The sequence below is a fragment of the Alexandromys fortis genome, unplaced genomic scaffold, assembly GCF_014885135.2.
Source record: "Alexandromys fortis isolate MF-2015 unplaced genomic scaffold, M_Fortis_MF-2015_v1.1 scaffold_51, whole genome shotgun sequence".
In the NCBI taxonomy this organism is placed as follows: domain Eukaryota; kingdom Metazoa; phylum Chordata; class Mammalia; order Rodentia; family Cricetidae; genus Alexandromys; species Alexandromys fortis.
In genome coordinates this window covers 10,345,606-10,360,589 of record NW_026067925.1, presented here as the reverse complement: position 1 = coordinate 10,360,589, position 14,984 = coordinate 10,345,606, and the positions used below count along the sequence as shown (strand labels likewise).

The window sequence follows — 14,984 nt, the reverse complement described above, 5'->3', positions numbered from 1 at the left end:
GGAACTGTACTTCCAGACGACTGAATGCTGTGCTAGGAGAGGGTGTAGACGGGAACTGTACTTCTAGACGACTGAATGCTGTTCTAAGAGGAGGATGTAGACAAGGACTGTGGCTCAGGGAGAGCCAGCCTGAGAGCAGATTCCTCCAGCAGGGGAACGTCCTTACAGGATAGAAGTGTAGTCAGAAACTGACTGTCAGTGTCCCCTGTGCATGCAGTGGGGGTCATAGTGAATACTGTGTAGTCTGGGTTCCGAGGCATTAGTGTGGATCTTTGGTTTTCTGCTGCAAATAGTGATTTGTTAACAGGTTGTTAGAAGCTAAAGCTGCTTCATTATGAAGGAATACCCAGAAAAGAGTTATTCAGATGTGCGATTTCATCACTATAGGGCTTCTCTCTAGTAGTTAGACTCCACATTGAGTTCCAGTTGTACTGCTTTTTACCCAACTGAAATTCCCAGTGAGCAGCATCAGTTTCCAGCAGGTGTTCTGACCTGAGGATTGTAGGCTTCATTCTGCATTCGGTTACTTAAGTTTAACAAGGCTTTTGTGGCTTTCTTACCATTGTTTCTCAGGCCGCCTATTAATGGTATCATTCATGTCATATTAAGAAAGCCGTATTGTGTGCTCATTAAAGTGTTTTGCACAGTGTTTACAGCAACAGTCCGACAGAGAAAGGCTTGGGTTTAAGGGTAAAGTGCTTTACAATACAGTGTAACTTTGCAGGGCTCGTTTGCTTCCTAATCTCCAACTAAATTATGTATAATTTAACTTACATGTCCTAAAAAAGAATGTCAAAGCTACTGTCTTTAAAAGTGTTTTTTTGATTCATCAGTTGTCCCTTTTAGAATTCTGATTGTTTTGAACTAGTTCTTTCCCATTGGTGGTAAGTAGGCGTTCCTAGATTCTTTTTGGGTGTGCATTGCCCAGGAACAGAGCCCTGTGGTATTTTGATTATACTGCCTTTCATCATCCCTGTGATGAATGCAGAGGTTGAATGTGTCTGAAAATGAATATTCCATGACTTGCTTCCCTCACCCTTCAGTTAGCTGTAGATTAGCGGCTTTTCAGACAGATGCTAGGCCTAAAATTGTCTTAAGTAGAAAGATTTTGTTAATAGTGTAAGAGGAAGTTATACCTTAGGCCCCCAGTTATTCCACTCCCCTCTATTTTATATGCACTATTTCTTTGTTGTTGGCCAAAGTAGCCTCATTCCTTGCTTGCTCCTTAAGACCAAACTCAACTAAGAGAATGTATGTTTGCTTACTTGCTTGCGTGCGTGCGTGCGTGCGTGCGTGTGTGTGTGTGTGTGTATGCACGTGTACTTATGTCACAATGAACATGGAGGTCAGAGGACTACTTGTGGGAGTCCATTTTCTTCTTCTACCTTTTGGGTCCTGAGGATCAGACTTGGGTTGTCGGGCTTGGCAGTAAACTCATTGTTCTTACCTGACCAAGAGAAAGCTTCTGTGACCTTAAGTTGGACTGAAACTGTTCCATACATCTGACTAGTACACGTTTTGGGGGTAGGGTGGGGGGCCCATGTAGATGAGCCAGCATCATGTGTCTTATAGACAAACATCTTTTCTGTAGGAGCATCCCTGTAAACACAGTTTTCTCTCCATGTCTTCAGCAGACAGACATCTTGGTTTCAGGTGTTAATTTTTGGCTGTGTTGGCATGGGGATCTGATACTTAACATGTTCACTATATTTTGGGCTCATTTGTTGTAGCCTAAAGCACATCTTCCAAGTAATATTCTTAACGACTTTAGGGGGAAATTGCAGACTAAGAAACAACTAAATTGGAGGTGAGAACAGCCCCCCCCCCCCCAGCTAATCAGGAGCTATTAGGTGCTTCTGCAAGCTTTAAAGTAAGCAATGTAAAGGGGAAGCAGGGCAGCAGGACCAGCCTGCAGGGAGATGGCTGTTCTGTCCTGTTGAGTCACCACAGACCCCTTAGTAGGAACATGGGCTTCATTTTCTCCTGCACATTGGCACATTCTGTCAGTTATTAAGAGAATCTAAATCTGTGTGTTAAAGTGCAGACCTTGACTGCTGAAGGCATGCTCATAGTCTGACACCTGATCGATAATAAAGAGATCAGTAGGATTTTATGATCACATTGTTTAGAGATTAAATATTTTATTCATACTCAGAAATAATTGCCCTAAGACATTTTGTTTAAAATCATTTGTAAAAGAAAAGCAAATTTCATTTTTATGAATTCCCCTAAGATATAAATTATTGCAGAATGCACTTGAGTGACATGGGAAGTATGTCATGAGGGTGTCAGAGTGAGGAGAGCATTTTGAAATAATGTAATGTCTGCTACTCACCCACAAGTACACAGGTTTCACATAAAAAGAACCAGCTATGCATAAAGTCTACATTAAATGTGCTGGTATGGAAGCTGCTGCGAGTGCTCATCAGCATTGTGACGTAGCCTACATAACATTTCAATTATCCTATGGTCTCCTTTATTTAATTTGTGATTTTTATAATAAAATGACCTTTCTAATGATTTTAATAATAAAGTTTGTTACCAAAAATATTCTAAAAGATTCCACAGTTATATAAAATAGTCTGAATTTAAAACTTGTAAGAATTAAGACACAGGATTTGGTCATGCACTGTATTTATGTCCTTGGTTAAATGACTGCGAGCTTTAACAGCATAAGGTTGCCATTAAAATATATAATGACATTACTGATGACTTCATGGGGAAATTACTGCACCCAGGCATCACATTATATTTTACAGTTTGAAAACAAACCAAGGAATTTAGTTTTATTATTGTCGTCTGCACTTTATAGAAGAAATTGAGGTCTGAAAATTGAATAATATTTTAAATATAATTCAATAGTTAACAATATGTGGTAGAGTTCTGGTCTGTTTGATTTGAAATCCCCCCCATACACACACAAAATTAGATATACTTACTTGAATCCTAAAGATTTGACATAGTGAACATGATGCTTTTAAAAAGGTATCCAATGGATAAGCAGCTCAGCCTTTTGTAGAGACCCGGAGTCCTTCGTCTGTCACATACATTAGAGAGCGTCTGCTGGACCTTCTTCACTTCCAGCAGTATTTAAGAGCTAGTTGTCACATCCAGCTCTGTTGTGGGCACCATGCAGGTTCTTCTTGAGTTCACAAAGCTGAAATGGCCCTGATTGCGCAGACCGCAGAAGAACTGGAAGAGCACTGGTAGCAGGCTTAGGCCACTCTGGCAGCACTTGGGTCATGGAGACAGGATCCTGACAGGACCACCTCATCCTGCCTGATTCTACACCCTGTATCTCTTATGCACGTTAGGCTTACACATGTTAGTTGATGTGGGGCACACAGTGGGTTTTGAGTGCTAGTGATAATAAGTGTGCTTTATATGTGTGAGGTGAAATTTTATTGCTCATTAGATCTTAGATCTATAACTTGTAAGTCATCTGACTGGGTATTTCTTAAAACTGCAAGAGAACAGATGGATGAAGTCTTGCTTCATAGTCAGACATTGAAAATATTACTGGATTACTTTTATGTATTTTCTTAAATCTAAGCTTAATGATCTGGGGTTCTATTTAAAATTTTATCTTTCTCTTAATAAAAGACAATCCAATAAGCAAACAAATCAATGATTCAATATTGCAAGCTGACTCTGTCTGGGGGCAGAATGTGTTTATTGATTAGGAAGAGGCACAGGGAGCTTTTGGGTGCCAAAATGTCATGCTGTAATTAGTGGCTACCTAGGTATGTGTGTATATAAGCATCCATCACACTGTCCTTGAAGTCTGTCCCTTTGTCTGAAGACTCCAGTGCTGTGGTGGAAGAACCACATGCCGGATTTGAGAGAGCTCCATCTGTATCCTGACGTCTCTTTTCACCCTCTTGTTCTTTCCCTAGAACAGGGGGAAGGCTAGAACTGTGCTGTGCTAGCTGGAGTCAGACAAGATGGAGGATGGTGGAGGGTTCCTTTTAGCTGGCCCACTGCTCTCAGTAGCTTCTCTGGGAAAACTGGTCTACTTTTAGTTTTCAATTTACTGCTTATATCCCGCCCCCCCCCCAATTTCAAGATGGTGAAAATGTAGCATTTTGATTTTAGAATCTCACAGGGTGGGAATATAGTTTGTGGCATGAGCGCAGGAATGTGTCTCTCCCCTTCACAGGCCTCTTATCTTCCTACTTTGGTCCTTGAAGGTAGAAATGATATCTCTTGCTTTTTTCTTGCTCAGCAAGTGCTTAGTGAGTTGGAATTTTCGGGTGGAGAAGAGGTGACAGAAAGACTGATTTACTACTGCTGAGAAAATAAAAGGCTGTCCTTCGGCAGCCCTCTCAGGGAAGGCAGTCATATATCTTCCCATCTCCCTGTCTGAGATGGTAGGGAGAAGCACGCCAAGACTGTAGCAAGATTTAAACTTTCCAGATGGGAGAGTTGGATTTAGGGTGGGGAAGAAGGCACGGGAGGGTGATTTGAACATTTCAGACAAAAGAAAGCCTTGGAGTCCAGATTCATAAACCCCTTTTCCTCTCATACCTCATCCTGTAACAAGGGTCTGGGAAAACTCGATATGCTCAGTTGACTGGGAATCCTGCATGATTCTCCTTTGTGGGAAATGTCTGTTCACGAGGAAAGCATGTGGGAGCTCCCACACGTCCTGTTAGGGATTGAACCCGTAGGCTTTTGAAAGTTCCTTCAGAATCTTTGTTCTGGATTGTGTCATGGAGAGCTAATGTCCCATCGTCTAGCCTGTTTAACAGTTTCTCCCCACCCCTCATTTGTTTGGGTTTTTGTTTCTTTGTTTGTTTGTTTTCAAGACAAGTTTTCTCTGTGTTGTCCTGTCTGTTCTGGAACTCACTCTGTAAACCAGGCTGGCCTGAAACTCACAGAGATCCACCTGCCTCTGCCTCTGGAGTGCTGGGATCAAAGTTGTGTACCTGACTTTAATAGTCTCTTTTGGTCTGATACTATTTTCTAAATTAACTGAAGCTATTTTCAAATTATAGATGTAAGAATAACACTGTAAATTTTAAAAGGAACTAGGATTTCCTAATCTAAACCTAGTTATCCTGGGACTTCCCAATTTTGAGGTCAAAATATAACAAGTGTTTTTCTGGGATTGGTAGGCAGACTGATGGCTTTACTGAGACAAGTGAAACTGGGCCTAGAGTTATAAGACCTAACCCAAGTAAAACCTCTTCCTAACTCTGGCTTCTGACATCCATCCAGTCTTAGCCTGTGATGGGCCAAGCTAAAGCTCTTTGCTTCTGATACATGAAGAAATCATGGGTCATCCCTTCAGGAAGTCAGGAGACAGAAAGAGATTCTCGGTCCCCGTCATATTCCAAGTCCATTTCTTCAAATCACCAAATCACATCAAGGCTTGGTTAGCTGCAGGGTCATGTGTGTCCCCACTGGTGATATAGCCCAACTTGAGGGAACTGAATAGTCAAGATGGGGGAAGGACAGAGACAGAGAGCAAGGAAAGAGATATCTTTATTGCAGGAGCCATTATAGGGTTAGCAAAAACAACATGGCACTAGAGAAATTCCCAGGACTCCACAAGGATGACCCCAGCTAAGACCCTAAGCAATAGTGGAGAGGGTACCTGAACTGGCCTTGCCATATAGTCAGGTTGTTGACTATCTTAAATGTCACCATAAAACCTTCATCCAGCAACTGATAGAAGCAGAGGCAGGGAGCCACAGCAGAGCACTGGACTGTCAAAGATTGTGAGGAATAAGAATATGAACAAAGAGGTCAAGACCATGTTGGGGACACCCACTGAAACAGTTTACCTGAGCTAATGGGAGCTCACCAACTCTAGCTGGACAGGGAAGGAACCAGCATAGGACCAAACTAGTCCCTCTGAATGTGGGTGACAGTTGTATGACCTGGGCAGAATGCGGGGCCACTGGCACCAGGATTTATCCCTACTGCTTGTACTGGCTATTTTGGAACCCATTCTCTTTGGATGGATACCTTACTCAGCCTAGATATAAAAGTGAGGGCCTTGGACCTTCCCCAGAGTAATGTGCCTCACCCTCTGAGGAGTGGATGGGGGTTGTGGGGAGAAGGTGGAGAGAAGGGGAGGATGGAGGGAGAGGGAACTGGGATTTGTATGTAAATGAAAAAAAAAAGATAGTTTTTAATAAAATAAAAGAAATATAATGCTCAGATCACTAGGAAAAATATTTGTCAGAGTTGTAATATGTCATAACATTAACTTAAGATTCCTTTAAGTAAGGAAAGTATGTGTAAATTAATAGACAAATAATGTGATTGTAATTGTGTGATTTATAATAAATTATGGAAAATCTAGTACAGCTACTTTCCAGAAGAATTGAAATACATAGAAAACAATAACCCAGAGAGCTACCATGCTATGCCTCAGTGGTGGCACTGGCTACACACACGTTCAGGGCCTGTGCTAGGCATGGGGGAAGAAGCCACCGGTTTTATCTGCGCGAGAGTGTGGATGAGTGTTCTGTTTTCAGACTTAAGAAAATGAATTATGTGTTTTATAACAGACAACAAAGTCAACATTCAAAAAATACCTAAGATCCTATTTTCTTCTCACAGTTGTGGGGGCTGAACCCCAGCCTGGGCCTTGCACTCGCTGGAGTGAGCCAGCACCCTACCACTGGATCATATTTTAAAATGAACAAAACACTTAATGAAAAACCTATCAAAGGTACATTTTTAGAATTTTAAAAAGGAAAAGGTTATATATGGTCTTTCTGACATTAAATGGGAAACTCAGAACAAATGCTTAGGGAATTTGAAATACCCTTTCAGCTTCAAGCACTCTGAGTTTTGCTGTGGTAGTAACCCCCTGAGGTGGCTGACAGCTGCTCCCGCCGGTGTTCCTAATAACCTGGTGTTAGGTCTCACAGTGTCTCTAGCTCTGGCGAGCACCAGCCCACATGTGCTAGGCATCACTCGCTCGCAGTTTCCATCTGTGTTAGGAGTCTCTGCTCGCCAGTTCCTGAGCTCATCCAAAGGTCGCACCTGGAGACTCTGCCCTACTCTCCTGTCACAGTTTTAAGCATTTCCCCCCTAAATCTTTTTTCCCTTTTGTTAAATCTTTACTTAGATACTTAAAATTGTAAGCCCAGGGGGTTTCTGTTGACATATACATGAAATGTTTAACACAAGGGTTTGAATTTGCTTGGTGCTTGGCTCTGCAGCTTTTATCCTAACAATGTTGAAATATTTCCCGGGAGACAGAAGATACAGTGATCTGAATTGTCTAAAATTCCAGAGCAGAATATAATAGAATTTCACAGCAGGAAAGGACCTTGGAAACAATTTAATCCAACTTTTTATTATACAGATGAGGAAATTGGAGCCAGAGAGGTTAAAGCCCAGTTGGAAACAGGCCTTTTGACTTTTCACTGTGGTCTTTTTATTAAAAACAGCATCCTTGAGATATGCTTCTAAATATTGTGACATCATTGTCTGGCTATTGCTAGTATATACAGTTGGTTTCAGAGCTGGCAGATGAAGCTAAGCATGGTGGTGCTTGTCTGGGATCTCAGGACTTGTGAGGCAGAGGCAGGAGGGTCTGGAGCTCAAGGACAGCTTTTACTGCGTAGGGAGTTTGAGGCCAGGCACAGCCTACATGAGACCTTGTCTCGGGGAGAAAAATACATGAATTTATAAAACAGGCTGGGGGTTAGATTCCGTGGTGCAGTGCTGCTGAGCATGTAAAAGGTCCTGAGTTCAATACCCAGCACCAAAAAAATATAAAATGAAGCACAATTTAGCTTGACTGCACCACTGGCGAAGGTAACAGGGGCATCTCTGCAGCTTGAGGACACTGTGTTAGCGCAGAGGGGACTGCCTCATCTACAGCGCATTCCGATTGTCCTTAGTCACAGTCGCTCATGCTCAGCTGGTTTTGCTTTCTTTGTTAATCAGACTTTGATGGAGAAGAGTTTCCTTCTGGGTCAGTATTAGTTCTACTAAGACTGCTAAGAGTTTTGCTTTGACCTTTATTTAAATAAAGCTCTTGACAGTCATTGAGTTAATTTTGGGGGCAGGAGGTGGGCATGAAATAAGCTGGTAATTGAACCCAAGGCCCCATACATGGCAAGCGAAGTGCTCTGTGATTGAGCTATACCCCAGCCCCCATAAATTTAAATTTTTAGTTAGAAATGTACACAGTAAGGGAAAATCAGTTCCACCACTTACTGTTCTTAGACTTGTACGTAAAGAATGTGTGTAGATGTTTGAGGACACAGATCTACCTCCTCGCTGGAAAGTGAGGATAATAAACAGCGGCAGGGGAGCACTTACATGTTGTAACTCGGTGTATGCACTGGGTTTTTATTATGTTTACTCCTTCCCCCAGCCTGGTTCAATTGAATTCAAGAAAGATTAGTAATATTGAGGAGATTCTGTAATTTTTACCTTGAATGTAGGTGTACTAAAAGTTAAACAAATGTTAAATTATAAAATAACTGAAGAATTTAGTAATTATTCCGTGTGTATGGTTGTTTTGCCTATATGTATGTCTATGCACCATGTACATGAAGTGCCAATGGAAGCCGGGAGAGAGTATCAAATTTCCTGTTAGAAGTGGGTGTTAACCATCAGGTAGGTGCCGGGAATCAAACCCAGGTCTCCTCCAGAAGAGCAGCAAGTGCTCTTAGCCACTGAGCCATCTCTCCAGGCCCTGTTTATACTTTTGCTCCCTAATAATGAAAGCCTTGGCTTGCTAGTAAAAGAATCAATTTTAGATTGGATATGAATTAAACAGTTGACTTGAACTTCCTTATTAGAGGCAGGTGTATGCTTTCACAGAGGTGAAATTGCTGTGCAGAGTCGTACCTGAGTAACACGCAGCCTGTGATGAAATCCTAACAGTGGGTTCTTATGGATAGGACCCAGTGTTTTGGAAGTAACAATTCCAGTGTGCCTTATCTTAATGAAGTATAGTTGTTGAGTTCAGCTTAGTGAAACCTACCCTGTTAAACACAAAACTGCCCTCAACTTCCAGGCTAATCTTTTAGACAACTCTTTGTCTGTACCCAGATTATCACTGACTTCACTCGAGGAGGCACAGAATAAGTTCATACCTGAAGGCCAAACATGTTAAAATAGCTGTAGGCATGTTCACTTTACTAAAAATATGGTTCCCATATTTACATATACACAAATATTATACACACACACACATCCAACAGGTGAACTGGAAATATTACAGGAGTCCTACCAAGTACAAATCTTTATTTATCTCAGATATTCTTTTCCCCGTAACACCATCAACACTTAGAATAGCCAGTATTGTAATCTTGATTCGTGTGTTTACAGGGATTTTCAGAGACTTCCTCCATCATTGAGATTAAATCTTATATTTTTTGGTCACTGTCTTATATCACCTTCACTCACTGAAGTAGCTCCCAAGCTGGCTGGCTCCTTGCCTTTAGTGACCCAGGGCGACCAGAACAGTCCTCCAAAGCAGCTGTTTTCACCACGTCAGTTCTTGCTTTGGGAGCGTTAGTGTCCTCCTGTTTTCTGTCCCCACCTTCATCTCCTGATCTCCAAATTCTAATCTTTCTCCCTCCTCCCCGTTCAGGTTCTTGGTGTCTGTGTGTGTGCTGCTTTGAGAGTGTCCAGTACAGTGTTGACCCAGAATTCACTTCCTTGACCTGCCTCCTGTCTACTTGCTGAGCCCTTCCCAGAGCACCGAGTTCAAATTCTGCTTCCTAGCTCAAGCCCCAGGAGATGCCTTTGGGAGTACACAGTTGGGTGCTCTCCTGCCTCATTCGTTTCATTTAGAGAGTGCCATTAGATTTTGAGTATTTCTTGTGTTGGTCTCTCTCTGTGCTTACCTGCAGGTCATATTTTCCTGGCAGATTGCCTAGAGCAGCGAGCGGCATAAGCTCTGACCGTATAGACTGTACTCCAGGGCCTGCTGTACTAGATCCCGGGAGGGGGACTGGAAGATTTGTGATAATTTAAAAACTGAATCACGCAGATGATTTCAATGATGGGAAGAGTACTTGGTGAAAGTTAAAGTGTAGTAAATATTTGACTTAGGTAGAATTAAGTATGTTTTTTTTAATTCAATCTATTTTAAGTTCTTTGAAAATGTCTTATATGTTGCTTCTTTTCATCTATGTGGTAGTCTTGAAGACATACAAGGTAATACCTACTCCTGATACTCTTCTCAACCCTCCCATGTCACTGTGATAAACAGGCACACAGGCTTGACTCATTCCCTCTCCTGTTTGCAAATGTAATGTGTGTTTACATGTTGTTCATATAACCAGCATATGACTTGAGGGAAACTTAACTTTGTCCAGCAGCCCTCTCCGTATCAGACTCTGTGTGTGTGTGTGTGTGTGTGTGTCTATGTGTGTATCTGTGTGTGGTGTGGGAGTGTGTGCACGCACGCATTCTGTTCAGTATCTCAGCATGGGCACACCACCATTTGTTTAGGCATCCTTGCTGTTAGACCAACACTCAGCATGCTCTCGATTCCCCCCCACACCTCAGTGAGCATCCCTGCATACACTCCCACACCTCAGTGAGCATCCCTGCATACACTCCCACACCTCAGTGAGCATCCCTGCATACACCCTTTTGTCGCCCTGTAGCAGTTGCTGGTTGAAAAGATGCTTTTCCTACTTGCCCTCGTGTCCTTTTTGAGTTAACAAGCAGTAATGCCCAACCTATATCAATGTGCAGCTTCTTTTTCTTCAGGGGTGGATGTGGGTTGTAGCCCTGACTCTCCCACTAACTACTCTGTGGCTTGAGATCTTTTTCTCATTTGAATGGGTGGCTCTTGAGGTTCCTTACAGATCTCAAGGCCTCATGCCAGCCAGGCTTGCTGTGCCCTCTCTGTAACAGTCTGAAAATCCACCCAGGTTCTGTGCGTGCCCAGCAGGTGCTCTGACACTGTCCTACCGTTAGACCCCACCAGTTTTTTTTGTTCGGCTATTGGCCAATGTCATTGAAACTGTAAAGTAAGCCATAGAGGTTCAAAGAACATAAAAATGAAGAACTTTTTGTTTATTCATGGGTTGTCTATATTACTTGACCATACTTGATCGCATTCCTAAAAGAACAGTAGTAATATATTTTTCTGTTGGATACTGATCAGTGATTTTCAGAAAGCTGCTCCCTCTACTAGCTCCCAAGCCTTGAGTAATGTAGGGACTTGTTCATGAAGTTTACATAAACCCTGCTCTTCCCACATACCTTCTAGTTTCACTATTCTCTTATAGATTCCTCATATTTAAATAGCTATTGAGCATATACTAAATTTATTTTTAACATTTATGAAGTACTAATCTCCCACTCCCACCTTTTTCTCACTTCTTGGTGTATGCTGTGTGGTAGCCCAGCCTCTGTTCCGGTTTCTAGATATCCAGATACGCAGCACTTCTGCATCTCTTAAGCATGCAGGAAATGCACTACTCAGGCAGTTGTGGTTATTGTTATCCTTTGAGTCACTTGACACAGGCCATAAACATTCATCTGCAGCGAGTGAAAAATGCCCTGGAACCCAGGCTAGCTTGTCTCTGGGTATCTGTTTCATCTTCAGTGTAGCCGTGTGCCGGTGATGATTCATGGAAATACTTAATGGTGAAGAATAGTTGTGTTTTTGTTGGGAATTTTTGAAAGAGTGCTCATCAAAGTGTGGATTCCTCTTTTCAGATTCTTCTTCCAACACCAGCAGAGTCTTTCCTTGCAGAGAATTCTCTTCCAGATACTTCACAGTGTGGTGCAGTGTTACTGCAGAGCCCCAAAGTGCTGCTTGAGGCATTTTCTGGCTCTCATTTGGAGACTACCATAAAGCTCAGATGCTTTATATAGGTTTGCTCTCCCAGATGCTAGGAGGAGCTACTTGGCATGCATGAAGCTGGTCCTGTCCCTGTGGTGGCTGTGATGGTAATCCTGCAGTTACCAGGAAGACCCTGGCTGGGACAGGCTGCTTTTCCTGTGTCTTCACTCCTTTGTCCTACAGCCTTGCCTTCTTTCTTTCCAAAGCTCATGAAAAGAAAGAAGTTGAGGGAAGCAGACCTAGAGCCTGTGTGGCTTTCCACCTGTCCCCAGTCACCTGTGAACTTGGCTTCTTCTCTCCTTTATTTCTGTCACCTTCTTTGAAAGCTCCAGTCACCCCCATCCTCCCCACAGACTGGTTGCCGCCTTGTGCATGCATGTGCAGTGGGCAGTCACTGGCCATGAGAGGACTGGAACTGAGCTGACCAGAACTGCTGCTCTTCCCTGGCATGGGGTGCTGGTGGCTGTTAACTAGTTATGAGTCCTCCAGTTTCTAAGTGCTTTTAAAAGCCTAATTGATGCTTTCTTGAGGGAGGGGATGGTACTGCAGCCAGTCTGCAGCTAGGGAACTGTCAGGACCCCCTTCTTGGCTGCACCACAGTGTGTGAGCGAGTGTGAGAGTCCAACTGCTACCTTTGCTCAGGCCTTCTCTGCAGGAAGAAAGGCCAGACTAGCCAGGAACAGGCAGATGCTGCCGCTGAAGGCTCTTGTTTCTTGGGTTGGATGGTTTGGCTGTCTGGAAGCAGGCATATGTTTTGGCCATATGATACCAAAAGGTGGATTAACCCCACAAAAAAGAGATTGTCTGTCTTTTTTTAAAGGAGTTGTTGATTAGCACTGGGTACTGGAAAGATCATTGAGCAGGGCTTTTATTAGCTGGGCATTAGAGGGCAAATGTGAAAGCTGTGTTGGACCCAGGAAACGCTAGCCAAGTTAGACTTCCTTCACATGGCCTAGTTTCCATGTGAGTACCATTTTGGGATGTTAAAGAAACAGCCCTACAAATCAGACGGCTTTCGGCTGCTCTACCTGGGCGGGGGGGTGTTAAGGGGTGGGGAGTGTGTCTAACATCTGCTCGACATGCTTGTTAGTACAGAAACTTCAGAAGAATCGAATGTTTCCCAAGGAGGGGGTATCTTCATGGCAACCTCAATTTTTCTTTTTCAGCTGATGTTGACAGTTTCTACAAACTGTCTCAAATTTAAAGTAAAATGAAGTCTGCGCTCAAGCAGAAAGAATCCTCTCTGTAGGGAGTAAAGTGGTCATAGATTCCACAATGAATTTCTCAGTTGAAAAACAAAATGTGATGGGGTCGAGTGGGAGGAAAGAATGTTCACGTATTTTACAACCCAAATGTCTGCCATAAAATCTCATTTCTTTGCAAATTCTTACTGTGATGTAGTCCAGAATTGTAGCTCTATGGATCATTTTTGGTCTAGGGATGACAACATCTCTTAGCTTGTGGAATTTCAAGAGGTCCTGAGGACATGTGTGACTAGAAGACTAAGAAATGAAGGCACGACATGCAGAGGTTCACATCCCTGCTCAGGGCCTTCATCCTAGTGTATGTAAATAAGTGTTTCTCATAGCTCGTTAATAGCTCCATCCATGGAGTTCCTGTGGCTTAGTCTTTAAATGCCAGCGTGTAGTTGTGATTTGAGTTACTTGGCCCAGTGGAAGTGCTAAAAAATACATATATGCACATGTACATTACTTTAAGTGAACGTATATGTGGTATGTGAATTATATCTCAATGCTATTATAATAAAATTAATATGTAATTACATTTGAAAATATGAATGGAGTAAGAACACACACCCACATACTAACCTAACAAGTATTGATTTCTATCTCCCAAGAGTTACAGCAGTGAGGGTACAGATGTTTCTTCCTAGGCATGTAGTCTTTTAGAGCTTAAAAAATAATTTCTACTTACAGAGAAAGAATTATTAAGTATTTTTAAGAATGCTGTGAATATTTAATATATAATATTGCCTTATTGCAAAGCACAAACCTCTCCTATATTGTTCTTACTAGAAACAGACTTGGAGTCCACATATAGGAAGGAAGGAAGGAAGGAAGGAAGGAAGGAAGGAAGGAAGGAAGGAAGGAAGGAAGGAACTTCTTATGTAGCGATTAATGCTTTGCAGTTTACAGTTGTCCCTCTGGGTTCCCTTCTTCATGTCTACACACATACACACACACACACACACACACACACACACACACACACACACCCCAGAAAGCAGCAAATTAGCCGTTGAGGAGCTTCAGAGCATGGGCTGCGCAAAGACAGGTGGAGCTCTGTAAGTTCAAGGCCAGCCTGGTTTACAGAGTGTGTTCCAGTACAGCCAAGGCTATATAAAGAAACCCTGTTTCAAAGTAAATGGATGGATGGATGGATGGATGGATGGATGGATGGATGGATGGATGGGAGGGAGGGTTGGGTGGATGGGGAGGTGGGTGGGTGGGTGGGTGGGTGGGTGGGTGGGTGAACGGACGGACGGACAGACAGACAGACAAATAAATAGATAAATAATAGTAAACCAAGCGTGAGCTGCACGCTCAAATAACTTGTGAGGTCCTCTCTCAAAAGTTTTAGATAGACAGTCTTTAATAAATCTGTTGGAATACTTGCTTCATATGTGTGAGTCCGTTCAATCTCCAATATGGAAAATAGCTATATATAATCAGTCCTTTATATAATAATAAAAGTTACATTTTTACGAAGAATACTTTAACAATACAGCTTTGGTGTGTGTACTCCTTTTCTTGCAGGTCTCTCTAATGTTTGGTCAACAGAACAGGGTTTTGATTGGAGACAGTGTATTATGTTGCAGTCTGTTTGAAGTAAACAAAGGAAATTTGTGCTTCCGTAGATACATATTTGGAGCCGCACAGACTTCATGAAAGGGTCTCGGGAACTCCCTGTGGTCTTCAGGCCACACTGTGAACCACTGTGCTTTAGAGCAGTGAAACGTGAATAGTGGGCTCTGTTTGTTCACCAAATGTTTATTTAAGAGGTTACCATGGGCCAGCAAATGAGAAATTAATGGATCTGGTAGGGATAAAGAGTTCAGAAGTTGAGGCTGAGTTTGGAATTTCTTTTGCAAGCTAAGTGTTGTATGTTTGGGTGGGCAGGGTACCAGTGATGCTAGGTAATAGTCAGAGACACTGTGGGAAGGTGGTGATCTGAA

The 14,984-nt window shown here is 42.5% G+C and overlaps 1 protein-coding gene across 4 annotated transcripts in view; it reads left to right on the top strand.

The window, feature by feature from the left end:
* Disp1 (dispatched RND transporter family member 1) overlaps window positions 1-14,984 on the top strand; it is a 144,723-nt gene that overhangs the window by 108,185 nt on the left and 21,554 nt on the right. The gene's annotated exons all lie outside the window — the stretch shown is intronic.